This window comes from Hylobates moloch, unplaced genomic scaffold (genome assembly GCF_009828535.3).
Source record: "Hylobates moloch isolate HMO894 unplaced genomic scaffold, HMol_V3 SCAFFOLD_11, whole genome shotgun sequence".
NCBI classification, from domain to species: Eukaryota; Metazoa; Chordata; class Mammalia; order Primates; family Hylobatidae; genus Hylobates; species Hylobates moloch.
In genome coordinates this window covers 9,520,297-9,547,359 of record NW_026652286.1, presented here as the reverse complement: position 1 = coordinate 9,547,359, position 27,063 = coordinate 9,520,297, and the positions used below count along the sequence as shown (strand labels likewise).

Here is a 27,063-nt window from a genome sequence, read left to right as displayed (position 1 = left end):
TATATCAAGTCTCCAGCTTTGTGTCATAATCTCATTCCTAGAAACTTGATTGCTTTTCGCTTCCACAAGACATCACACTGGTCCATTACATTGATGGCATAATGCTGATTGGATCCAGTGAGCAAGAAGCAGAAAATAAACTGGGCTTAAATATGGTGAGATATTTGCATGACAGAGGATGGGAAATAAATCTGACTAGAATTCAGGAACCCTCTATCTCAGTAAAATTTCTAGGGGTCCAGTGGTGTGGGGCCTGTTGAGATATTCCTTCTAAGGTGAAGGATAAGTTGCTGCATTTGGCCCCTCCTACAACCAAGAAAGAGGTACAACGTCTAGTGGGCCTATTTGGATTTTGGAGGCAACACATTCCTTATTTGGGTGTGTTACTCCAGCCTATTTATCAAGTGAACCAAAAAGCTGCCAGTTTTGAGAGGGGTCCAGAACAGGAGAAGGCTCTGTAACAGGCCCAGGCTGCTGTGCAAGTTTTTCTGCCACTTGGGCCATATGACCCAGCAGATCCAATGGTGCTGGAGGTATCAGTGACAGATACAGATGCTGTTTGAAGCCTTTGGCAGGTCCTGATACGTGAATCTCAGTGGACGCCTCTAGGATTATGAAGCAAGGCCCTGCCATCTTCTGCAGACAACTACTCTCCTTTTGAGAGACATCTCTTGGCCTGTTACTGGGCTTTGGTGGAAACTGAACATTTGACCATGGGTCATCAAATCACCATGTGACCTGAACTGTCGATCATGAACTGGGTGCTTTCTGACCCATCTAGCCATAAATTTGGGCATGCCCAGCAGCATTCCATCATCAAATGGAAGTGGTATATATGTGATCAGGCTGGAGCAGGTCCTGAAACCACAAGTAAGTTACACAAGGAAGTGGCTAAAATACCTATGGTCTCTAGGCTGCCACCCTGCTTCTCTCCCCCAGCCTGCACCAATGTTACATGAGGAAGTAACTCAAATGCCCATGGTCTCCACTCCTGCCATTCTGCTTTCTTTCCCAGCCTGCACCAATGGCCTCATGGGGAGATTCCTATGATCAGTTGAGAGAGAGAAAGAAGACAAGGGCCTGGTTCACAGATGGTTCTGCATGACAGGAAGGCAGCACCCCAAAGTGGACAGCTGTAGCACCACAGCCTCTTCCTAGGACATCCCTGAAGGACAGTGGTTAAGGGAAATCTTCCCGTTGGGCAGAACTTCGAGCAGTGCGCCTGATTGTGCACTTTGCGTGGAAGGAGAAATGGCCAGATGTGTGATTATACACTGATTCATGGGCTGTAGCCAATGGTTTGGCTGGATGGTTAGGAACTTGGAAGAAGCATGATTGGAAAATTGGTAACAAATAAATTTGGGGATGAGTTATATGGATGGACCTCTCTGAGTGGTCTAAAACTGTGAAGATATTTGTATCCTACGTGAGTGTTTACCAATAGGTGACCTCAGCAGAGGAGGATTTTAATAATCGAGTGATAGGATGACCTGTTCTGTGGACACCACTCAGCCTCTTTTTCCATCCACCCCTGTCATCGCCCAATGGGCCCATGAACAAAGTGGCCATGGTGGCAGGGATGGAGGTTACACATGGGCTCAGCAACATGGACTTCCACTCACCAAGGATGTCCTCAGCACATCTCTATATTATGGATGTTTTGACTCTTTGGGAAGTATAATTTTGTAGTTCAGATTCTCATAGATAGATTAATTTAATTTTCTTAAGTCTATCTGCTGTTTAATAAAAGATTGGTTTTAATTAAAATAATACAGAAACCTACACATCATCATCATCATCTTCCTCAACATCAGCTGTGATATTTGATAAATGTATCAAAATCTAAAAGGAAATAAGCTGATATGAAAGTAGAAAGGGCACTGCAGCACACAGACACATACAACAGGGAAAAATATTCAACATATTTATTGAAAGGCCTAGTAAAAACTGCAATTGCATCAAAGAGAAATCCCATTATTCAGATAAGTAGGCACCAGTGCCTCCTCGGTTATGGAAAAAAAGAAGAAAAAACAGAGAAGACCCTCTATTTCAGGATATGCCCAGAATTAGCTTCAAGGAGCCTTTATGAATTATCCCACGGGAATCTGATATGCAGACTTCAGTTGAATGGGAGACTCTTTTCTGAGGGCGGGAGCAGTTGTTTCAAGCCTGGAGCTTAGCGTTCATTCGAGCTGGGCAGTATTTGGCCTCAGAGAGATTTGAATCCACTACATCGCAGCTGTGAGTCAGACATGTGACCTATGCCCTAAAAGCCTTTATGCAGTTAATTACAAGTGTGTGACATAGGTAAAATAACTCTTGCTAAAATGTCTAGCAAGAGACATGGCACATATTAATTGCTCGATTAAGGTCTGTTGTTGCTGTTGCTGCTATTACTTGGGTTGCCCTCAAAGTGCCAAGTTTACTCCTGCTGACCACATTGAATGTTGAGAATTCAAAGGCAGCAGCCATTTCTTTCGTAATTAAAAACAAATCTGTACAGTCACCATGTGTAAACTCAATATACTTGATAAGTAAGGACTTACTGCTATAATTTTGCTATCTGTTTTCCAACTCTTTTGGTCTTCTCTTCCTTCTTTCCTTCCTTTATGACTTCCTTTTAATTAAGATAACTTTATCTGGTTATCTTAATTTCTTTAATTTCTTGCTTTTTTATTTTTTGTGTATTTGATACGTGTTTTATGACTTGAGGTTACCATGTAGCATGCAAATAATATTTTATAACCAATTATTTTCAACTGATGACAACTTAAACTGGTTGCATAAACTAACAAACTAACAAATAAGTAAAGATAAAATGAGTACAATCTCTACATTTGAACTTTATCCTGCTTTTTAACTTTTTGTTGTTTCTATTTATATCTTATTGTACTGTCTATATATTGAAAAGTTGCTGAAGTTATTATTTTGGTCGATTTATCTTTTCCTCTTCTCAAGATATGAATAATTTACAAACCAATTGTACAAATACAATTACAATATTATAATATTTTGTGTTCTTCTGTGTACTTGCTATTATTGCATGAGTTTTGCACCTCCAAATATTTTGTTGCCCATTAACATCCTTTTCTTTCAGACCAAAGAACTCCTTTTAGCATCTCTTGTAAGACAAGTCTAGTGTTGATAAAATCCTTCAGCTTTTGTTTGTCTGAAAGAATCTTTATTTTTCCATATTTAAAGGATATTTTTACTAGGCATACTGTTCTAGGATAAAAGTTTGTTTGCTTTATTTTAGCACTATGAATATACCACTTCCTCTTGACATGGAATGTTTCCATTGAGAAGTCTGCTGCCAGATCTATTGAAGCTCCGTTATATGTTATTTGTTTTTTTTTTTCATGCTACTTTTGGAATCATTTCTTTATCCTTGACTTTAGGAGTTTGATTATTAAATGTCTTGAGGTACACTTGCTTGAGTTAAATCTGCTTGGTGTTCTCTAACCTTCTTTTATTAATACTTAAGTATTGATATCTTTCTCTATGTTTGGGAAGTTTTCTGTTATTATCCCTTTGAATAAACTTTCTACCTCAATCTTTCTCTATCTCCTCTCTAAGGCCAGTAACTCTTAGAATTGCCCCTTTCAGGCTGTTTTCTTTTTTCTTTTTTTTTTTTTTTGAGACAGTCTCCCTCTGTCGCCTAGGCTGGAGTGCAGTGGTGCGGTCTCGGCTCACCGCGAGCTCCGCCTCCCAGGTTCACGCCATTCTCCTGCCTCAGCCTCCCGAGTAGCTGTTTTCTAGTTATTGTAGGCATGTTTCATTCATTTTCGTTCTTTTTAAAAATGTCCTCCGACTGTGTATTTTCAAAGAGCCTGTCTTTAAGCTCACTAATACTTTCTTTTGCTTGATCAATTCTGCTGGTAAGAGACTCCAATGCATCCTTTGGTATGTGTCAAATGCATTTTTCAACTCCAGAGTTTCTGCTTAGTTCTTTTCATTTATTTCAATTTCTTTGTGAAATTTATTCAATAGAATTCTGAATTCCTTTTCTGTGTTATCTTTAATTTCACTGAGCTTCCTCAACACAGCTATTTTGAATTCTCTGTCTGGAAGTGCACGTATCTCTGTTCTGTGCCTTATTTAGTTCATGATGAGGTCATGTTTCCTAAATGGTTTTGATAGCTGTGGATGTTTATTGGGCACTGAGGTGTGAGGTATTTTTTTCTTCACAGTTTGAGTTTGCTTGTGCTGATTATTCTTGGGAAGGCTTTCTGAGTATTCTAAGGAACTTTGGTTTTGTAATCTACATCTTTCATCACTGTAGTTGTATCTGCATTAGGAGGCAACCCAACTTCAGTAATCCGTGGCTTTACAGACTTGTAGAGGTGGGCTTGGTGGTCTTGGATAAGATGTGGAGGAATTCTGTAGATTACCAGGCAAAGACTACTTTTCCCTTCCATTACTTTTTTTTTTTTTTTTTTGAGACAGAGTCTCAGGCTGTCACCCGGGCTGGAGTGCAGTGGCACGATCTCGGCTCACTGCAAGCTCCACCTCCTGGGTTCACGCCATTCTCCTGCCTCAGCCTCCTGAGTAGCTGGGACTACAGGCGCCCGCCACCACACCCAGCTAATTTTTTGCATTTTTAGTACAGACAGGGTTTCACCGTGTTAGCCAGGATGGTCTCCATCTCCTGACCCCGTGATCCACCTGCCTCGGCCTCCCAAAGTGCTGAGATTACAGGCGTGAGCCACCGCACCCAGCCCCTTCCTTCCATTACTTTTTCCCAAACAAATGAAGTACCTCTCTCTGTTCTAAGCTGCCTGGAGCCGGGGGAGGGTTGACACAAGTACCCTTGTGGGCACTACCACTGGGACTGTGCTGAATCAGACCTGAAGCCAGCATGGTACTGGGTTTTACCCAAGGCCTGCTGTAACCACTGCCTGGCTACCATCTATGTTCACTCAAGGACCTAGGACTCTACAATCAGCAGGGGACAAAGCCAGCCAGTCTTGTGTCTTTCCCTTCAGGGTAGTGAGTTTGTCTGAACCCAGGCATGTCTAGAGATGCTGTCAGGAAGGCAAAGACTGCAATGAGAAACCGTAAGAATCTCCCTCATACTCTATTCTTCTGCAGCTGAGCTGGCACCCAAGCCAGAAGACAACATCCTTTCCACTCTTTCCTCCCTTTTCCACAAGCAAAAGAGTCTTTCTTGATGGCCACCACAGGCCCAGGCCTATGGCAAGTATTGCCCAGCAACTGCTGATGCTCACTCAGAGCCCAACCGTTCTTTTTTAAGCTTCTGGTAAGTGCTGCCATGCCTAGGACCCCTCCCTTCAGGGCACTGGGCCTCCCACTAGCCCAGGGCAGGTTCAGAAATGCCTTCCAAGAGCCAAGGCCTGCAATTGGGGACCCCAAGAACCTGCTTAGTGCTCTACCCCACTGTGGCCAAGCTGGTACGTAAGCTTCAAGGCAAAGTGCTCTTTATTCTTCTCTCTCCTTTTCTCAAGCAGAAGGAGTCTCTCCCCATAGTCACCACAGCTAGGAATGTGCTAGATCACATCTGGAGCCAGCATGTCTCAGAGTGTCACCTAAAACCCAAAGGAAGTACTGCCTGGGTATTGCTACTGATTATTCAGAGCCCAAGGGCTCTCTAGTCAGCAGGTGATGAGTCCTGCCTTATTCTTCCTTTCAGAGAATAGGTTTTCTCTGGCCCAGGTTGTGTCTAGAAATATCATCCAGGAGCTACGGCCCAGAATGTGGGCCTTTCAACTTTGTTTCATGCCCAGTCCTATTGTGGCTGAGCTGGTATCCATGTTGTAAGACAGAGTCTTTCTTACTCCCCCTTCTCGTCTCCTTAAACAGAGGGAAAGTGTCTCTCCCAGAGCTGTGAGCTGTGCTGCCTGGCACTGGGGAAGGGGTGGCACAAATACTCACTTGGACACCCTAGCTGGTGTCTCACTAGGTTGCTTGTCCCCCAAGTCCACTGGCTCTAAGCATCATGGCTTTCCCAGGAAGTGCAGTCCTTGTGACCTAGATTGCCTTTGAAGCTTATTTTAGATCACAGAGTTGTTTAGCCCACAGTAGCGAGGCTTGCCAGAACTCAAGTTCCAGTTCCTGGGGTCCATAAATCCCTTCTGGCTAAGGCTGGTCTAAATGCTCCCCCTGTGGACGTCAACGGAGTTCTGCCTAGTGTTCCTTTCCACATTGATATAGCTGCACTGAGTTCCAATGCAAAGCACCACATTTGCTCTGTTCTCCTTCCACCAAGTGCACAGATTCTCTCTCTGCCTTATGGTGCCACTGCCAGGGGATTGGGGGAGGGGTGGTGTTGACATTAGAGATGGTCTTTCCTACCCTCTTGGTGCCTCTTTCAGTAATATGAAGTTAAAACCAGGTACTACAATTGTCCACCTGATATTTTGTTCTTATGAAGGTGTTTTTTGTATACATAGTTTTTCAATTTGGTATTCCTGCAGGAGAACTATTGGTGGAGGTTTCTATTTGGCCATGTTGCTCCACTTCCCCATTTTCCTAATAATGCCAATTATTAAGGAAAAAGAATGCTTTATAGAGTAAGAGCAAGGCATTCTCCTGGGGAGTTGAGATATACAGACAGAACTTGCAAGTAGCTTTTTAATATGTCACTTTCTGATTTATTCCTAAGGAGATATTCTGTTGGGTAGTTCACCTCAGACTTAATGGTTCACTATGTCCTTCAGCTAAACAGTTTCATCCCTTGAGGGCTTAAAAGTTATTGTTACCTTTTTTTTCACAAAATTAAAACACTAAGACATATAGAAATTAAATTCCACAAAAAACAAATTATTGTTATAGATCTTATATCAGAATCATGGGTTTTGATTTCATTTCTGTTTTACTACATAGTATTAGTCTCTGACTTCCTTCTGTATTGATGGAATCTTTGTTTTCTAAAACTTATATCCCTATTATAAATGGCAAGAATAAAGCAAATTATAGAAATACGCTTTCCTCAGTTTCTCAACAAACTATGAGATAGATATGCAAGGCTATGTCTATGTAGGATGGTTTTAAAGAACTGGAAAATTATCCCAGTATTCCATTATATTTTTAATTTATTCCTAATATATTCTCAACTCCATCATAGATGAGTCTTTAGGTTCCTTCCAATGAATCTTATTTAGAAAACAACGTTTGGCATCTCTACGTAGGTAAAGGTTTGGGATGCTTCTGCTGAGTGAGAATATTGATGAGATCTACTCTAAGAAAATTTAATATATGAAAATGAAGTTTTACAAACCAGAAAATTAAGCAATGTTTACTCAAACTCAATGACTTTCCATACATTGACAAATTATCGCTACCTGAATTGTAAACCTGATGTTATATATGTGTGAGAACATCTAATAATTTTAAGTATTTAATTATGACAAATTACAGAACTATAGCACTGTATTTTTAGAGTTTGCTTATATACATATAAATATTTCCAGCTAATAGAATATATAAATGAAGTATTCTGTATTCTAGTTTTAATATTTAGCTGTTAATTCTCTAATTTTAATCTATATTTATTACTGTATAGCTTCAAAAACTCTCCTTTTTACTGTGTACATTTGCCTATATGCATATGGTCTCCATTATAATGCAATATTCGTTCCAGTTCAGAATTCATAAACCTGAGAACAAATGCTAAGCCTGTACTCCTGTACTTGGTAGTCTTTGTATGCAATGTATTGTAAAGCTCTCTATGTGCAATGCTGTATGTTTTCTTTTGAACAATTTTTTATTAAAGATTTTACCATTGCTAAGTCTATGAAAAATAACAATAGTTATTTATTTTCATTTTGGTAAGTGAAAAGAGGGAGCACAAAGCCTTCAAGTGACTCATTTTCTACTCTAAAATTTTTAGAAAGCTCCCTCCAGAGTTTTTACATGTAAGTGTTTGTGTTCACTGAGATGATTTATGTACTCAACTCATTAAAGCATTTTAAAAGGATCCTCTGCAAGGTTAGCATTAAAAAAGAAATTAATTCAGTGCTGTGAATATAAATAGAATACTATAATCATAAAAAATAATAGAAATCAGCTATTTCTTATCCAACATAAACTTCTTTCAAGGAAAAAAAATCAACCAGCTTCCATAATTACATTTTTATTGTGTTTTTCATTTGCACCATATTTCTTTGTTAGGTAAGCTTGTAATTGCAGGCAGCTCTACCTTATGTATTGAAATTAAAATCAAATAGACTCAAGGCTCTATGATTTTTTTTTTGTTCTGTAACCAAACAAAAAAATATTTAAAGTCTGTTTCTTAAGAAAAAAATTAAATTATTTGATGGTCTAGGAATATTGCCATACTTCAAATAATGAGTAAAATTTTAAAAAAATTGTTTATATGCCAGACATGGTACAGGATGTCTTATAATAATTATCAAATTTAATTTTCAAAACAATTCTGTGATGTATACATATTTTAAGTATCTTAATTTTGCTACAATCAAAAATTCTAACATAAAGAGATTTATAGCAAAAAGGTTCACTATTAGCTCTCAAATGTAGACTTCTGAGAAGAAAATGTAGCTGCAGTTTGAAGCAGTAAATTCATCTTTCTTCTCTAAATGCCATATTGCCAATCTCATGATAAAACAGTTCTTCTCTACTCAATAACTTTGATAACAACTCCTAGTGCTACATACTTCTTTGTGTACAGAGAAAGAAATTTTTCCAACATTCCAATTGTTTTTATATTTATTCTATTTGAATTGGTTTGATGGGGTCCCAACCCTAACACCATCATTTTACCCAAAAGAATGGAATATGATAATTGGTTAAGTCAATAAGGGCTTAGAGTAGGCGATTTGAAGAATGAGTTGTTACCTAAACAAAATTCAGGTACTACTAGTTGAGGAGAATTATAAAATAGCTGATATATTAGTAGATAAGAAATGTCCACTAGAATATTATAATCTACATTTAATAAATGAAAAAAGTGAGGTTCGAAAAATTAATTTACTTAACAATTATTGCCCAGAATGAAGCTACCTCCACTTTGATGTTTTGCATAACCTCAAGCCCATAACCCCCAATCCCATGAAAGGAGACTGGATTTAAACACTGCTGTAAATAGTACATGCCATATCATTGTATAGGTACTTGGTTAGTCCATTATAACATACAAGATTTGTTAACTGACTTTATATGAAATATGTATCTATCTTTAAAATCAATGGAATCATTTTAATTTTGGATTTTCTAATGAAAACAAAAATAATTTGACAAGTAAAAAAATATGCATCTATGGTATGCAATGGATTACATCCAGATTATTAAACTGTTAACCTAAAGACAGGCATATATAAAGTAATGTGGTAGCTGGTTTCCAATGACAGTGTCTAAAAATTTGTCTCATACCTTTATGTTTGTACTACATGTCAAGAGGTAGAACATATCTATCCTCCCCTTGATTGTGGGTTGTCCTCGGATGTAACCAATAAGATGAGGCAAAAGTGACATTTTAGAACCCCAGGCTTTAAGATAACTGACAGCATCCACTTTCTGTTCTTTAATGAGTAGTCATAATATGAGAAGCCCAAGCTACATGGGGAGACCACATGGAGAACTAACTTGCCTCTTTCAATCCCATATGATCTCTCTGCCAAGTGCCAGCATCAAATGCCAACCATGTGAGTGAGCCAAGTTGGACATTCCAGGCCAATTTTAGATTGGCCCAATAGCCTGACATTTACAGCCATTCAACAATGGCCCAGCAAGTATCACGTGGAGAGAAAAAAACTGAGCCCAATCATTTCATAGAAAAATAAGACATAATCAGATAGCTGTTTTACGTGTTTAAATTTTGATATGGCTTATAATACAGCAATATAAAAGCAAAATGGTCAATATCTGTGACAGGTTTCTTAAGTTACAATCCCTGCTCATTAGTCCATCAGTCAAGCCCTCAGGTAAAATTCTCTTCTTTGTGTCTGGACCCCATTCTTTTATCTGAGGAGTACTGTTCTGCTTCCTACTGTATTAATCCACAGCCTAGTTTGGCCTGCACTTTCTAGACCCAGAATCAGCATGAAAATTATAAAAAGTCCTCAGTCTCTTGGAGCTGGACAAAGTTCAGAGTTTAAAGGACAACTACATTTATATTATTGTATTTATAGCTATCTTTATCTCTTTTGTTACCTGGACAGATTCATGCAGAACTTATTCAAGAAAAGCAAACCCTTCTCCATATGCATTTTGGAAAATCACTTGCAGCCATTGCTTAGAATTTTTAATTTATTTTGAGTTTGGGTTTCTCTCTGATTGAAAATTTATATAACGAACTCGACTTCTGAGATTAAGAGATGAGATTCTAAGGCAAGAATCATTTAGAAGATACTCCTCTATTAAAGAAAAAAGAACTGATTGTTACTTTTTATATAATACTATAATCACTCTCCCTTTCCCTCTCTTCACTACTTTATTTTCAGAAAGTTTGCTTATAACTATGTTATATCCATTTTGGGGAGGTCTATACTAGCAAAGAGAGTTTTCCTAAAATTTTTGACTGAGTAACTTCATTAATATCAAGTACTTACAGATTATATGATTTCGTTTTTTTTATCTTTAGTTTTTCTGACCTATATGAGGCCAATAAAGAGCCTAGAACTGAGAACTGAATTTGGAGAAAAGACATTAGGTATGATGGTCTGAAAGACATCAGCAGTAGCTGACGTGGGATTTACCATTTTTAGTATTCAATATATATTTTAATGTAATGTGCCATCTGTAGCGCACCATAGAAATGCAAATCTCAAATCATATTTTTCCAGCAAGTTTGCTTTTTTTCATTGCACGGACAGAGAAAACTTTTAAGAAATTTACCATAGCTAAGTTAGATTAGAATGAGTAAGTGTTGGACACTTACAATTAGTCTGTTGGACAGACTAAGTTTTCAAAAGGCATATGATACTCTGCTGTCTTATACAGTGCCCACATTTTCTCTAGGCCAAACATAATTTTGGACTCCCATTGATTAAGAACCTCTGATTCAATTTAAAGCAAATTTACTGACTGGCGTAGTCAACAAGTTTTCATATGAACAAAATGTATATAGCAAATAATAGGGGACACCAAACTGGCATACAGCATTTCAAATGTTATTGAATTTTGATTTAAAAATAAAATTAAATAAAGAAATTCAAGATTTTTTCTATCTTGCCACTCATGATTATTTTATAATATTTACACTGAAATTTAACCAAATTTAGCCTTTAGAATATACGATGCTCTAATATTGCTGTTATTAGCTACTCATAGGAAGTGTTAAATATGTTGTATTCTAACAAATAATAAAAGCAAAAAATCAATACCTGCTCTAGGAAGCATTTTGTTTTTAACATGACATGTTTGAAAATAAACAGCATAGAGGGCATCTGACTGTATGTTAGCCCGAGAGGTAATTTGCTTTAATTTGCTGAGCCTGTTCTCATCTGCTAACAACTCCCAGTTTCTATTTCATAGGATTGTTTTAAGTCCTCATTGGGCATTTTAAGTTTTGTTTGAAAGAGCTGCATCACAATTCTTATAAAGAACTTGTTGAATCATAAGCTGTTTCCTTAAGCACCAATTATGTGGGGGACCTTGTGCCAGGCACTGGGCCACATAAATGAGAATCACAAGGACCAGGATTAAGAAGAGGCAGGTAAGTCCTCTTCTAGAACGTAGCAGTAAGGAAGCACCAACAAAATAAAATTGTACTCAATATAATTAATAGTTAAATGCAGTATTTTTACAAAATATAAATGTAAATGTAAAATATTACATAAATAGAAGGTGAGTATGACTGCTTTGCTCTTTTTTGTGTCAGGCTCTGATGTGGCTCAGCACAGTTCTCACAGCCCATGCTCTCAAGAATCTCAGCTTAGGAGGAGGCAAAGAGGTAAAGCACAGGTCAACATGCAGTGTTGGACTACACAGAAAGTACATATCCTTCACTAGTGCTGGCAAGACAGATGAATTAATGCCTTTCAGGGGTAAACATCCTATCTATTGATATTGATATTGATATTGTTACTGCTGATGTTGTTAAATTACTTTTATGGAAAGAAATACGTGATGCCCAGCTCTGCTAAAAAGAGACCTCCTAAATATTATTTGTTTCTTTAAATATCTTCTCTCTCTTATTATTAATTGGTAAGCAGAAAAAGAGCTAAATGTTTCCAATTTGAATGTGATGTGTTCCCATCTAATTAGCAATTAAAGAGTTTTTACAAACTTAATGAATCTTCATTCCCTTCATCTGACTATCTCTGTTGCATTTTTGCAAATCAGCATGCACACAAAAATACAGTTTCATTGAGTTGCCTGACCTAACAAGCACTGAACATTTTTTATTACATTTCTCTGAGAGCTTCAGCATTTTAGTACTGACATATTGCTAATGTGAAGAAATATGACTTTATTCTGCTGACTACTAATTAATCTTTATAATTATATCATCTCTCAAGCATAATCAAAATCAGATGCGAGAAATAGTGGCTCTAAGATACATCTTTATCTGCATAATTGTCTTACTATAAGAAAAGACTTCAACTGAAGCCTCACTTTGAGATAAGTGATTGACTTGGTAATTATTGTTCTCAAATTAAGAAGAGTTTAAAAGAAAGAAAAATAAATTTCATGTGCAGATTATGCATTGAGTTTCAATGAGACATTGAAAAGTTCTGAGAATATGTTTTTAATCATAGGAGGAAGGCCAGGCACGGTGGCTCACGCCTCTAATCTCAGCACCTTGGGAGGCCGAGACAGGCAAATCACAAAGTCAAGAGATCGAGACCATCCTAGCCGACATGGTGAAACCCCGTCTTTACTAAAAATACAAAAATTAGCTGGGTGTGGTGGCACATGCCACCTGTAGTCCCAGCTACTCGGGAGGCTGAAGCAGGAGAATCACTTGAACCCGGGAGGCAGAGGTTGCAGTGAGCCGAGGTCACACCACTGCACTCCAGCCTGGCGACAGAACGAGACTCCGTCTCAAAATAATAATAATAATAATAATAATAATGAAGAAGAAGAAGAAGAAGAAGAGAAGAAGAAGGAGAAAGAGAAGGAGAAGGAGGAGGAGGGGGAGGAGGAGGAGGAGGAGGAGAAGAAGAAGAGAAGCAGGAGAAGAAGAAGAGAAGAAGCAGGAGAAGAAGAGAAGAAGAAGAAGAAGAAGAAGGAGGAGGAGGAGGAGGAGGAGGAGGAGGAGGAGGAGAAGGAGAAGAAGAAGAAGGAAGAAGAAGAAATAATTTTATGTTCTAGATAAAATAACAAATTTCGTGACATTTATGTCACAAACTGAGCAGCTTAAAACAATAGAAATTTATTCTTTCATAGTTCAGGAGTCCAAAAATCCAAAACCAAGATGAGAATTGGTTCCTTTAGAAGGCTCTGAGGGAAAATCTATTCCATGCCTCTCTCTTGGCATCTAGGGCTCTTGGCATTTCATGGTCTTCCTTGGCTTGTAGCCGCAAAACTCCATTCTTGGCCTCTGTCTTCAGTGTTCTTCCTGCTATTTCTCTGTGTCTCAAATCTCTGGCTTTTTACTCGTATAAGGCCACTGGTCATTGAATTTAGGGTCTACTCGAAATCCAAGATGATTTCATCTCAAATTCTTTAGCTTAATTACACATGCAAAGACCATATTTCCAAATAAGATCACATTCACGGCTGCCGTAAATGAGGACTTGGACATATGTTTTAGGGAGCACTGTTCAACTCACTAGATATGTTTCAAAATTTTTGTTAGTAATGACAAAAAATGAATATTAATATATCGTGAATTATAGAGAGACAAATAGAAATCAACTTATTTATAAGGGTTAATTTGTATCATAATTCTTTTCCTGCAAGAGATTAAAATACCAGAGAGACAAGTACTTAAAGGAACTGCATTAAAGGAGAAAAATAACATCTTAATTGGGTGTATTATGTATTTTACTTCAATTGCCTATTGCTGGTGAGAGTGAGATCATTGTTAAATGTCAGAATGCAGACAGCAATAAACTATACTGGATGCTAAGTGTAGGAATTGTTTTTGTGGTTTTTTTGGCATTACCTACAAAATGCAAAGAGGTCCTTGCAGGGCATTAAGCCTTGCAATTAACAAACAAAAGGTTCATATTCTAGTGGATGAAATAATAAACTAACAGGAAGAGTGAATTTGCTGCCTTATTTTGGAAACATGACTCATACCTTTTAGATAGGTTTTTCCAATATCATCACCTTACCTCTCTCCAATCATGTTTGATATTTAGGTTCAGCCATGCAGAACTAACAGTTATTAAAAGGAGTGTATGCCAGCCATATTTCCAGTTAAACAGGAACATGACAAGTATACCTGAAAAATAAGATGAATGGCAGAAAAGAGAAATATATTGAATGTTAAAAAAATGCTTCAAGTCAATTTCCATGGTGACTAGAACATATTTATTTTGGCATACTTTGTGACTCAGACAATCTCTCAATTTATTGGCTTCTGACCACTTGCTTTCAGAATCTAGGTATAGTCTGATTACTCAATATCTCATCTGGTTAAGAATCTGAAGTTCAAAATAATGGAAGGTATACTTGCTTATAGGAGCACGGTATATTGTTGAAATATTTGAAAAGTAGATCTGTATAAGCAAAGTTATGAATGGACTGCTATTTATTTGAAGAAGTAAAAATGATACTTCTGAAATCTTCTAGTTGGAGGAGAATTACTAAAGGAAGAACATGAAAAATCTAACAATTATGAAGAAAGGAAATAATAGTAACAACTAATTGTTTAATCATAAAAAAGGGAAAATTTTTAGGGAACTATTTATTAGATTGATTCAGCTTTGACAGTTGTTTGAGTATGACAGAAGGTCAGGAATCAGAGATGGAAAGGTCATTATAGAACACGAATAACTTTCAAATCTACTTTAGAGAAAACTTACAAGCTAACTTCAAAAAATATTTGTCAGTCCTAGGCAAGTTAGTATGTCCTAGCATAATAATTGGGTCATCTTGGGATTGATAACAGGAGTACTATTAAAGTCAACTCAAGTTAACTCAGAAGTCATTGAAAACGTAATAATTATGCTTAGAAGTGTGTTGACTATCCAGTATTAACCCCTTTCCTTATCTACCAATCATTTCACTTACCTCCAGTCCCTAGGACTCCCTTTGAAGGACTAGTAATGAACTTAGCAATTATTCATTGAGTAGCAACTATGTGGGTGGAGGTTCTAAGGAGCTGTGAAGTTGCAGATTAGTAAGCTATAAATCAATTCTTTAAGTGTTTATAATTTAGAGACAGAATTAAGATACATACAAAAATAAATATAATGCAATATCTAGAATACCAAATATCATGAGAAATCACAGAAAACAATTAGTAGTGAGTTTCAACCAGCAAGAGATTATATTCTGTTTTCGGGAAATGGAATTGAGGGAAGTATTCCTAAAGGTCTTGGCATTTTTAGCAGAGCCTAGAATAAAATAGTTTGGATCTGACATATAAAGAGTGGACTGGGAAAGGGAATTCCAGGCAGAATGTACACTGTGAGTAAATGCAGAGGCAAGGAAGTAAAAAAAATGTAGAAGAAGTGATGAATGGATTGATAAGAAAATGCTGGGAGGATGTTAATAGACAATAAATATTCAAGTGCAGATTAGGAAAACCTTGAATATCAGTTTAAGGAATTTGCACTTTGTTTTATAAGTCCTAAGGATTCAGTGATAAATTCAGGAAAGTAAATTAAATTATCAGACAGAGATTTTAAGAAACCAATTGCTTCTGTGATACCCTCCAATTGATGTATACTGAATATTCTTTCCTGCTTTTTGTAGTTTTTTTCTTACCACTCAGCACCAAATATATATATTTGTTCATGTGATATAAATAATCATTGCTTAACAGGCATGGAAAAGAACGAACAGAATCCAACAACTATCAATGTGTTTTGAGTGGGACTTTCCTTAAAAAAGTCCCCCGAAGTGTGTTTAGCTATTTTTAAATAAGATCACTACTGGCATGGGGGAGGAGAGGCAGTAGTTCTTTAATGTGTGGAACTGCAAAACATTTAGCATCTGTGTCTTGGAACACTATATATATCCTTGCCCACCACCCTCCACAAGTCCTCGTGCCAACCACAAAATTCCCACTCACATTTCCAGATGCCCCTATGTATGTGTGGGAACATAAGGCAGAACATCCCTTAATTGAGAACCACAGGATCCAGCACGTAATAATTATACATAATGTTGTAAATAAAAGGTGTAATACACATGTTCCACCATGTATTCTTTTATGTTTCCTTCATAAGGAACACTGTAGCGAAGGAATTCTGTTCTGAATAAACTAAGAAACTCATGTACCATATATCTATTTTGGATTTAATAATGGACAATAGTACAGTTAAGGCCCTTAGTAATTATGCTATAAAGAAATCCTTTTAACATTATACAATTTTTTTTACTTTTGTAGTTTTTTGATACAGAACTTCCCTATTTGTTTAATATCTAACTAGCCCTAAAGTTAATATTCAAAATTATTGATAAAACACATTAGGAGATCTGCTGGTAGATGTCTTAAGAAGAAGATCAGAGTTTCGGAAGGACATTCTCACACAGATCTCAGTGAGTCTTTGCCCACCTAGTCTATTCAACTTTGCTGATCTCCTTCTTTTCTTTACTCTCTCCACTTCCAATGATTTGTCTCCATATATGTGAATTTATTCAATCCTCAATTTCCAATTAAACATTTTCAACAATTGTTCTTGAATAACACCAACAAGAATACAAAATGTTATGTCTATACTTCATTTGAAACATGTATACTGTATTTTTAGTTTAACTATATAAATGTACTTTTTATTTTACCAATAGAATTTTGGAAATTCTAGCCACTTATGCTAATCTATTATCTCTTCTTCTTCTTCTTTTTTTTTTTTACTTTCTGTTTCTTCTTTTGTCCATATCTTTTTCAGAGAATGAGAGTGCAACACCTGTAAGGCATTTATTTCTAGTGACATTTTTCTCCCTTGCAAAATATAGCTGTTAAAATTTTATATATATATATATATGCACACACACACATATATATACATATACTTATATATTTCTTACCTTTTTATACATTAAACATACATATCAAACACTTGGAAACAAAAAGTGTTTCTATAATATATGGGTAAATTATTCCAAATCGCTAGTATTTTGCTAATCATGCCCCTCTAATTAGCATTGCCATTGGAAGTGAAAAAGTGTTTGGATGACACATAAGCATATTAGTCATATGAAGGTGTAATTTGTTGTTTCGCCTGCCAAGAGAAAAAAATCACATTCCTAGAATCCAAAAGAAAGGAAAAACTTGACAAAATATTAAGAATGAATAAAAGAAATATAATTTAAGCAACTACACTGTGCCGTGAATTGCGTAAGGCATGGTAAATGTCTCTTCTCAAACTCCCCGGGAGACACGTCACAATAATTCTTATTGACATTGTCCTTCCATTTTAAATATTAGAAAAGAAAAACAGAATGAAATTAACTGACTTGCCCAAGGACACATAATGCATTAGTGGCATGAGTTCATGTTTGTTTAACTCAATATCCTGGCTCTCTTCACTACCTCTTATTTCCTGTCTATGATAGGCCACAGCCAATCTTTGGCATGTTTCAATCTGTTACCTAGTCAGCTTATTCAAGGAATCATTGCAACAAATTAATCAGTAGTAAAAAGCCAGATAGAACAGTATTAATTTACTTTCTTGTTTTCTTTCTACGTAACATGTCTTCTACCTATTTCTCTTGTTCTTAAGATCAAGGCCAGGTAAAGCCTTAAGTGATATAAAGTGATATCACATAACAAGTGATATGAAGTCACTTGAAAAATGCACATTTTAATCAAGTCTCTACTTCTTACTATGTATATGACCTTGGGTCATTTACTTAATTCCTCTGAATCTGTTTTCTTTCATCTATATGTAGAGTGATGAATGATTATATCTAGCTAATACAAGGGTTCTTCAAAAGATAAGATGTAATAACATGTAGATATTTTCTACTCAAACCCTACACTCAGATGGCATTTTACCTTCTTTCCTAGCCCTCTAAATTCAATTATTATATCTCTGGGAATATATGAATTCCAAAGTGATAATATAAATAAGTATACAAGAGAATGTTGGTAGATTTCTTTGATGGCAGAATTAAAACAATCAGTAATTGATGCTATATCAGCTAAAAAAGTACAAGCTGTTTTTTTAGGACACTCCATGAAAACAAAATGTTGAGTTTAATTGCCAGAACTGAAATTCCCGGCATTAATACTGACAGCATTTATTTCCACCTTTTCTAAACTCAAAGGTAGTGAGGCTGAAATATGCAGTTCCCACATGTAAGATGAATTCTTGTGTATCTGTGTGTACAGTAATTTTTAATACCTATATATTGATTTCAGGTTTACCTCCTATTCCAGAGGGCATAAATATGCAATGGTACTATTCATAAACTCAACCAATGGCACAATCATTTTAATACTGACATGCTTCAGTACAAATAAATATAATTCGGAGAAAATCTTTCATGAATATTCCTTACGGAGCTGAAAAAAGTGTTATCTGAAGCAAGATATTACTATGGGAGGATTATATTACATGCACTCTGTTTTGGCAATGCTTTGGGATACAGTCATTAAATAGGTTGGCTGAAAATTCATTTCACTGGTTAATTAAATCCAAGAGTTTGCAAGAAAGGTGGTCTTATTATTTTGGATTTTATTTCTTAAAACATTAATCTTATTGAAATTTTTAAAAGTTATGAAGGGGTAGTTGGGAGTCCTGACAAATTTTACATAATCTCTTTTTTAATGCAAGGTTTTTGCTCTGTACTAGTTTAAATTTTTATGTTTGAAAGGGAATATATTGTTCTTATTCTTGTTGCTTTGTTTTGTTTTGCATTACAAAGCAATACATTAAAAACACCCTTTCTATTCTGTTAGCATAAAATCATCCAGAAAATGGGTGAGGAATTAGCATTTATGGGACTTTTTTAAAAAAACAGGAGATTATGCAAGGGACTGTGTAAATAATGTCACTGAATTCTACTATGGCCTTCCAATGTGAAGATAATTAGCCCCCTATACCACTGCCCTTCTGTGCAGTTGTATAAAATAAAACTAAAGGTCAGGTAGAATAAGCAATTGGTTCAAGGTGATACACATTAGCATTTGTGATGTTAAAATTTGAATTCAAGTTCCTTTAAAACCAAAGATATAATTTGTATTTTCTGATTTCATTGCTACCTCCCCCAGAATTGCCTTTCTTTAAACAGGGAATTTTTTTGCCCTTAGTAAAGAAGATACAGTTGATTAAATGAAATATAGAAGGTTGAAGAGCCAAATACATCCACCTATACCACACTGCTTCATTAGCCACCAGCTCACCAAATTCTATTTAAAAAGGATTTCAAGGAATTATAGATTTAAGTGACATAAATACCTTCCCACTTAAATATTTTTCAAAATATGGAACCATTCAGAAGATTTACAATACAGTTGATAAAGATTTTATATCATATCTAAGAGTAATATATACATTTGGAAAAACCACCTACTGAAATCTAGAATAAAAATAAAACTTAGCACTGGCTTGTCAACTATTTGAATTTATTTTATCCAAAAAATACTGTGTTATCCCAATCATATTCTTTGAAATTGTATGCAAGTATATTTCAAAGTAGGTCCATACAGACAACTTGTATGGGAAAAGTAGAATAATAGATATATGAAAAGGGAACAATGTATTCATAAATACAATACTGGTAGCATTGCAAAAACTGAAGAACACATGACATTCTTCTTTGTATTATACAAGTTTGTTATTATTCCCAGTCTTGAAAATTTCCATTCAGCTCTAGTACTTAATCTTTCACGTGTCTGAAAAAGTTGCACTAGATATATGTAAAAGGAGCAGAACTGTCTACTTTTTGCTTTCTCAATATACATCAGGCAAATGGGATGTTGCCAAATGTCATTTCTGCAGCAAATACTCTCTACACTCTAGAGTAGGATTCACATTGTGGAATTTAAAAAAAATGGTTGGTGGTGTTGGGGGCGGTATATATTTGTCTTAGAAAATTGCTCACATTAATTACCTTGTGAACATTTCACTATGAGTTTCAGATTGTTTACCGACAAACTACAAGGGGATGGTAAAAATAGATGGGCTAAGCAATCCAAGACTTCCAGCAGTGAAATTCCTCTTTGGAAATTTATGTTATGTTTCAGATTTGCAAAACGATATTTTTCATAACAATAAAATAAGTACTGACATTAATTTTAAAGGGGAAAAATTTCAAAAGGTGTAAGCTATACCTGGGTAGATAAAAATAAATAAAAGCTAAAATTTATTCAACAATTACTTTGTTCCAAGAACCACACAGACAACTTTATATTAATTAACTTATTTAGTTTTCATGATGGTCGTATAAAAAAGCATGGTTGGTTCTATTTGCCTGTGAGGACATTTTATTTTCATTTCTGAGAGGTAATAACAATACAAATAAATAACTAGCTCAAGTTACATATACTCAGTCAATAGTCAGAGACGTGATATAACTTTCCCAGGTAGTAGAAGCCAGAGCTGAAATTAGAAACCAGGTCTGCATCCCTACAAAGTCATGCTCTTTCTAGGCCAGCACACTTACTACTTATCAATATTTCTGATCATTTTGATTGATATATTCTGGTATCTAATAGCTAATATGGAATGTATATTTGAAAATACGAATGATAGCTTAATAGGACCCTAAATAAAGTTTCCAAAAATAATTCTATGCTGCATATTTGGGATTTGATGGTATGTATAATGATATGGAAAGTATGAGAAGGATAAAGGCAACTAGTCAATGTTCTAAAAACATCGACAATGATTTAGTTTCTTAAGGATGTTATTGTTGAATGACAAATGTCAACATTACTCCTTTGCAATGGCAAAATTTTGTAAAATCGGTAAGAATACTTGTCCTTTATATTTGCACTGACATTTACTGAATGAACCAGAAATTGTATAGATGTGATGGGAGCTACATCCGAAGGAAAGAGCTATTTCTGAATGGATTTGTCATCCCGATTTTAGACCATTCTGACCAAATGCTTTGAAAAGTTGTTCTCATTTGAAAAGTGTTTGTTGAATTACTCAGTTAGGGCTTTACGATCCTTAGCACCTGTATTTTATATATTTTCACTAGATTTACATGATTTGAAAATATTTTCAGCTTCTGAGAATATTGTATTTGTCACAGAAAAATAAAGTGAAGCAGAGCTAAGAAGTAGAACTATTTCACCAACCCTTAGGATTGTCGTTTTCATTAGGAAATAAAATCAAAATGGGAAATGCACCTTGCATAGCTTCTTTTTCCCAAAAAGCCATTTTTATTCATTTTTTTAGTTTTGACAAGTATAATATTACCTATTGATATATTTCCATAAATATCTTTGATAAAAAATTAAATTTTTTCAGATAGTGAATCACTATATAAGATAAATTAAAAAGTAACTGGATCAAATGCAATAGTTATTTCAATACAAAATATCTTGCTTATAAATGGGTAAAAGTGTTACTGCTAGCATGACATTCTGTGAACAGTTAAATAAAGCAGATGCTCAAGAATCTGCAATGCCCTCAGGAGCTAACATCTTGATTACAAGCACTCATAATACCAACCTTATTATGCCCAGGAGTATAGTCACGAGAGAGAACTAGAGTTTACTATACATGAGGGTTCTAAAACCTTCTGATAACCTAACACCCATGGTAGGAAGACACAAGAAAAGAAGTCAACACCATCTAAGAAGATTCCAGGAGCAACTGTTCAAATAAATGATTGGCTCTTTGTAAAACCTTTTGATTGTATGATACAGAGATAGATCTTTTTTTGAGGTCTTACGATAAGAAAATAACAACCTAGGGTTTGGGTTTGATTAGGCAAGGTATTTTGATTGATTGTCTCAAAACAATATAATTGATTTTCCAGTATACCTAAGCTGTACATGTTGTGCCAGGAATATGAGGCAAATAAGTGGGGTATAACAAAGAAAACATGTTTCTTATTCAGAAGCCAGAAAAATTAAGAATAGGCAAAGAAGCAGAATGTTTGACAGATCAGGATGGGTGCATCATGACTGAGTCTTTCTAAGGAAATAAAATATCTAACTTTATTTAGATAGATTAGTGATAGGAACATGGATATTTAAAGTTTAAATAAGACTAAGTGGTTTTCGCTAGGCAGTGTTGAACCATTGATATGTCGGAACATAAAAATGACAAAATTATAGCTAAATATTAGAAAAACTAAATAAAGATGGAGTTAGAGGAACAATTTTAGCTATGATTTATTAAACATTTTCTATATGCTATATGTTGTGCTAAGCATTTTATCTATGTAACCAATTTTAATCCTCTCACTCTATATTATTTTTCTAGTCAAGTAAGTCTTATCTAGTTTTAAGAAACACAAATTCATTTATAATAATTTAAATTAAAAAGCAGAATTTATTTTAATGGTACGAAGGACATTTCTCAGGAACTACATCTGGTTTCAGGAGCCAAAGCATTGGGATCTATATATACTTACCCATCTTTCATTACTGCATATTCTATTTCATGCCATTTCTCTTTGTTACCTCTACTTTCTCATTATGTACATTTTTATATTTTCATTTTGCAAACACTTATGTAACACTTGCTTTTAGTCCCTATTCAATCCTCATAATAAAACTATGAAGCAGAGGCCATTATCTTCACTTTATAAATGTAAATACAGCACAGAAAGGTTATGTAGCTTGCCCAAGTTGGTCTAGCTAGCATAAGACATGCTGTGATTCAAGCCAAGCTGTCTGGCTTTATGTTCTTAGTTTTCCTGCCTGCCCAGTACCACTGCATTGGCCAACAGGAACACCAGGCCAAATCCACTTTAAAACTGGACAGTCCTCCCATATAGACTTTACACTCTGGAACTTCCAACTCAAGTACTTGAAAGAAAAGAATACTAACAAAAGATTACTGGACTTTAACTTTGGAATGGAGGTGAGACACAAATACATATAAAGGGAATGACAGAGTCTATAACTTCTAATAGTCTTTGCCAGTTTGGGGAAACACCAAACCGATATTGTCCACATTAACACAGCCTAGGATCTGTTCGTAGTTAAAATATTTTAAAATTCCAATTAATGACATAATTCAAAATAAATGGCATAAATTGTGCAGAAGGAAGAACCCGTTGTAAAGTCACATTTGTTCATTACTGGCCTTAACATCGAATATGAAATAATCAGGAAAAAGAGGTAAAATATGACATGTTTACAAGTTTATAGACAACAGAGGAAGGCAGAGAGGGAGAGTTAACAATACAAATATTAAAAAATCAGTGTTCGATGTGTAGATACTATAGAGCATGACATGAAGCTGAGATGTGTCAGCTTTGAGACCAGATTGTCTGTGTAAGAATTTAGCCTTGGCTATTTAGCCTTGGCAAGTTATCTACCCTCTATATTCTTATATATGCCAAATTTACACATAAATGGATATGAAATGATGATGCTTACTTTAGACGGTTGCTGAGAGGGTTAATGTGGAGACTCTGCATAAAAATACATTAATGTTAAGTAGTCACAATAAAAATTAAGATATTTAAGGCTATGTGGAATTCCAAAGTGAAAGAAGCAATCTATTGAAGCTTTTGTTAAAATGCCTACTGTGGAAGTTAGATTGGTCAGGGAAATGGCAAAGAAATAGTGTTGGGGATGTGAAATTGGATTAGATATCCCCATAAAACATAAAATCTCATTGACTGTTTATATAGTTTTCTATAATAAGTTTTTAAAATAAAAAACCAATCTAGTGCAAAAGAGAGAAAAAATATTCACATAATCAAATATTTAATTTACTTCAATTTTTCTGTGACAAAGCAAATGTCTTTTGTCATGCACTTCCTCAATTATGCACTAACACAATAAGATTTAACATAATTGTCTATTGTTTAAAAGTAATTTTTCAATTAACTCTACAAAAAGAATGTGTTCCAAAATTAGTAATGTAATTTGACTCAAAATTTTATTTTATAATAAACTCTAGTTATAATTTATGATAAAATTATATTTGAAAAAACTCCAAGTACTGGGGTTAGTGTTCCTACCACTACAGGCCATAACACTGCATATTCTTTCTTTGAATTCATGCTTTCACATTTTATTTGAGTTTTCAATCTGCCTCCTTTGCAAAGGTTCTCTGGGCTTTCTCCAAGTTAGACTGCAAAATGGAAATGAACAAAAAGAAATATTATGTTTCTAAAATACATGTAAAAGGAGTTGACAGTGGTTTACAACAGCTATTGAGTCCACATCAGGTTGTGGGGATGGCTGAGATTGGAAGGGATATAAAATCAATGCAAAAAATACAGCGAGTTATCAGCCAATTCTGTTTCGTTATCTATTGCTGCATAAAAATTACCCCAAATTCAGTGGCTTAACACAACACTAATTTATTATCTCCATGTTTGTATGAATTAGGAACCTGGGCATGGCTTATTTGGATTCTCTGATTCATATTCTTTCAGAAGTCTGTAATGAATCAATGTGTCAGCTCAGGGTCTGCAGTCCCAGCTGAATGCTCAGCTGTAGAAACATAGAGTTCCAAACTTAATCGACAGAATTGAATTCCTAAAGGGCTATTGGACAAAGGGTCTCAGTTCTTAATGGATTTTGGCTGGAAACCACCCCCAGTTTTTTGACGTGTGGATTTCTCTTGTGGTAGCTTGCTTTATCAAAGCATGCTAGCAAGAATGGCAATAAAGAGAGAATGTGCCATTCAGAAAGAAGTTGCAGTGTTTTGTAATTTTGTCATACAAATTAAATCTCAGCACTATTGTTGTCTTTTATTGGTAGCATCAAGTCACTATGTCCAGCCCACACTCAAATGAACAGATTCTATAAGGGCATTATTACCAAATGGAAAATACCTTTGGCCGCCATCCTGGAAGTCTGCATACAACAACTTCCTTCACATTATTATATTATTATTGTTGTGTCTCTCATTATTAAAATATTACCAATCCCATACCATTAGCTCACCTACTCCAGCCCCCATCCCATCATAAACTGAAGATGAGAGCCACATCCAATGGCATTCACCTGTAGTCCCAGCTGCTTAGGAGGCTGAGGTGGGTGGATTGCTTGACACCAAAAGTTCAAGGCTGCAGTCCACGATGATTGTGCCTGTGAACAGCCACTTCACTCCAGTCTCCTGGGCAACACAGCAAGATCCCACCTCACAAAATATATCATATATATAAAATACATATGTATACATGTGTATATATTTATATCTGTGTGTATAAATATATACCAGAGAAGGGAATATATTTTTCTAAAAATGTTACATTTTATATATTTCTACACTTTATTTCTGTTTATGCATGTGGGCCTCAGAAATAGTAATTTAACAAATTGTATTTTAATTCTGTGTTTGATCAGTCTTTATCTTATTGAAACCCTCAGCCATATGTAATTCAGACCTTCTACTATTCTCCTGCATTGCTCAAATGAAAGTTTACCCATGTGAAAGTAAGATTCTATTTTGGTTTTGAGTTATAATACATTCAGCTTGCTGCCTAGGTTGCTAATGAGAAGCTGACTCCTTCTGGAACAAAGCACTTCGATAACACAGAATTCATATATTATACACAACTAGCATTTAGCAGCAGGAAACACAGTTTCCCAGTGAGTTACATAGTCCACATATGCCAAATGGCACTCCCCAACTTTGATTGAAACCGCAGATCTCCTTTTCCAGATTACTAAACTCTGAGCAGTTATGGAATGAGACAGATCTGAATTAAATCTCTGAGTCAACAACTTTCTAGCTTTGTGACCATGACCCGGTAACCTAATCTCAAAACCTCAATTTTCTAACATGCAAATAAAAATATTACCTGCTTTTTAATAAAACTTTTAATTTTTGTTTGATTAAACGGTATAATTTATATATTGTGCTGAGCACATTATTCAGTAATTTAGTTATCATCATCTTTTTAACTTGATTGTGCCATATGCATGATTTCTCTCCTTTTATTTCTCACTGATTTGTTTTATTTTGTTTCATAATATTATTGTAGGAATTACTATTCAGAGATGTATCTTGGACTTATTGTTTTATTTATTTAGATTTTCTGAAGGCTCAGAGTCCTCAGAATTAAATAAAGCTGATTATTATATTTATCAAAGTTTGCTTAGTATTCATATTGAGCATTTACTATGCATTAAGTTCTTTCCCGGCTTCTTAGATACACAGATAAATAAGACATAACTTCCGCACCACCCACTATTGCAGATATCAGTAGACATTAATCTCTAGGGCCATTTTTGGCCTTAGAAAGAAAGCATGTTAGAAGCTCTTTTTAACTATTCAGAAATTCAGCATCAGATTAACTCTCCTTCTGCCCTAAATTTATGTAATATATATGGTCATTTATTACATACATGTTTGATTTATATCTTAGCCTAGTAACTTCATCTTAATATTTCTATGCCAGTGACTGTGTTATGATAATGTCTCCTAAAACTCAGTTTCCTAGTTTTGTAAACTCCTTTCCCACACAACACATTTTGACTTGGTGCTGTGTTGTCATCTAACAGGCCTCTTTGAAACCCATAATCCATTGGAAACTATAAATGCTATTTGCATGTTCTTCCTACTCTCTAGATAATCTTTTTATTGCAGAAAATCATGTCGGCCAAATTGCAAAATAGAATCAGGAATTTATTTATAAAATTCTAATGCTCTCTTTCAATTTCTAGCTGAATTCCATGTGAATCAAGTTCTCTTATGTTTTACCACTAAATAAGTGGAATATTCATGTGTCATATATCACCAAAAAGTGTGGTTAACAGTTATCTTTGATGGTACCATTATTCAGGGCAAATATTAATTTCTAGATATATAATATAAATATCAAGCTGACATTGAACAGTTTTAGTCCAACACATAGAGACCTTTATGTTGACAAGTCGAGAAGAGGGAAGTTTGTACTAAGAAAGTATAGTGTTATGGCACAAGT

General features: G+C 35.3%; 2 long non-coding RNA genes across 2 annotated transcripts in view; one reads left to right on the top strand and one right to left on the bottom strand.

The window, feature by feature from the left end:
- Positions 1 to 11,889: 11,889 nt before the first annotated feature.
- Positions 11,890 to 18,696, top strand: LOC116477279 (uncharacterized). The gene is made up of 3 exons (XR_004250421.1): positions 11,890 to 11,966; positions 16,443 to 16,581; positions 18,407 to 18,696. It is a non-coding gene; the product is annotated as an uncharacterized LOC116477279 (long non-coding RNA).
- Positions 14,205 to 27,063, bottom strand: part of LOC131384612 (uncharacterized) — a 461,813-nt gene continuing 448,954 nt past the window's right edge. Inside the window, exon 6 of the long non-coding RNA XR_009215632.1 lies at positions 14,205 to 14,314. This is a non-coding gene — a long non-coding RNA (uncharacterized LOC131384612). The remainder of the gene's footprint in view (positions 14,315 to 27,063) is intronic.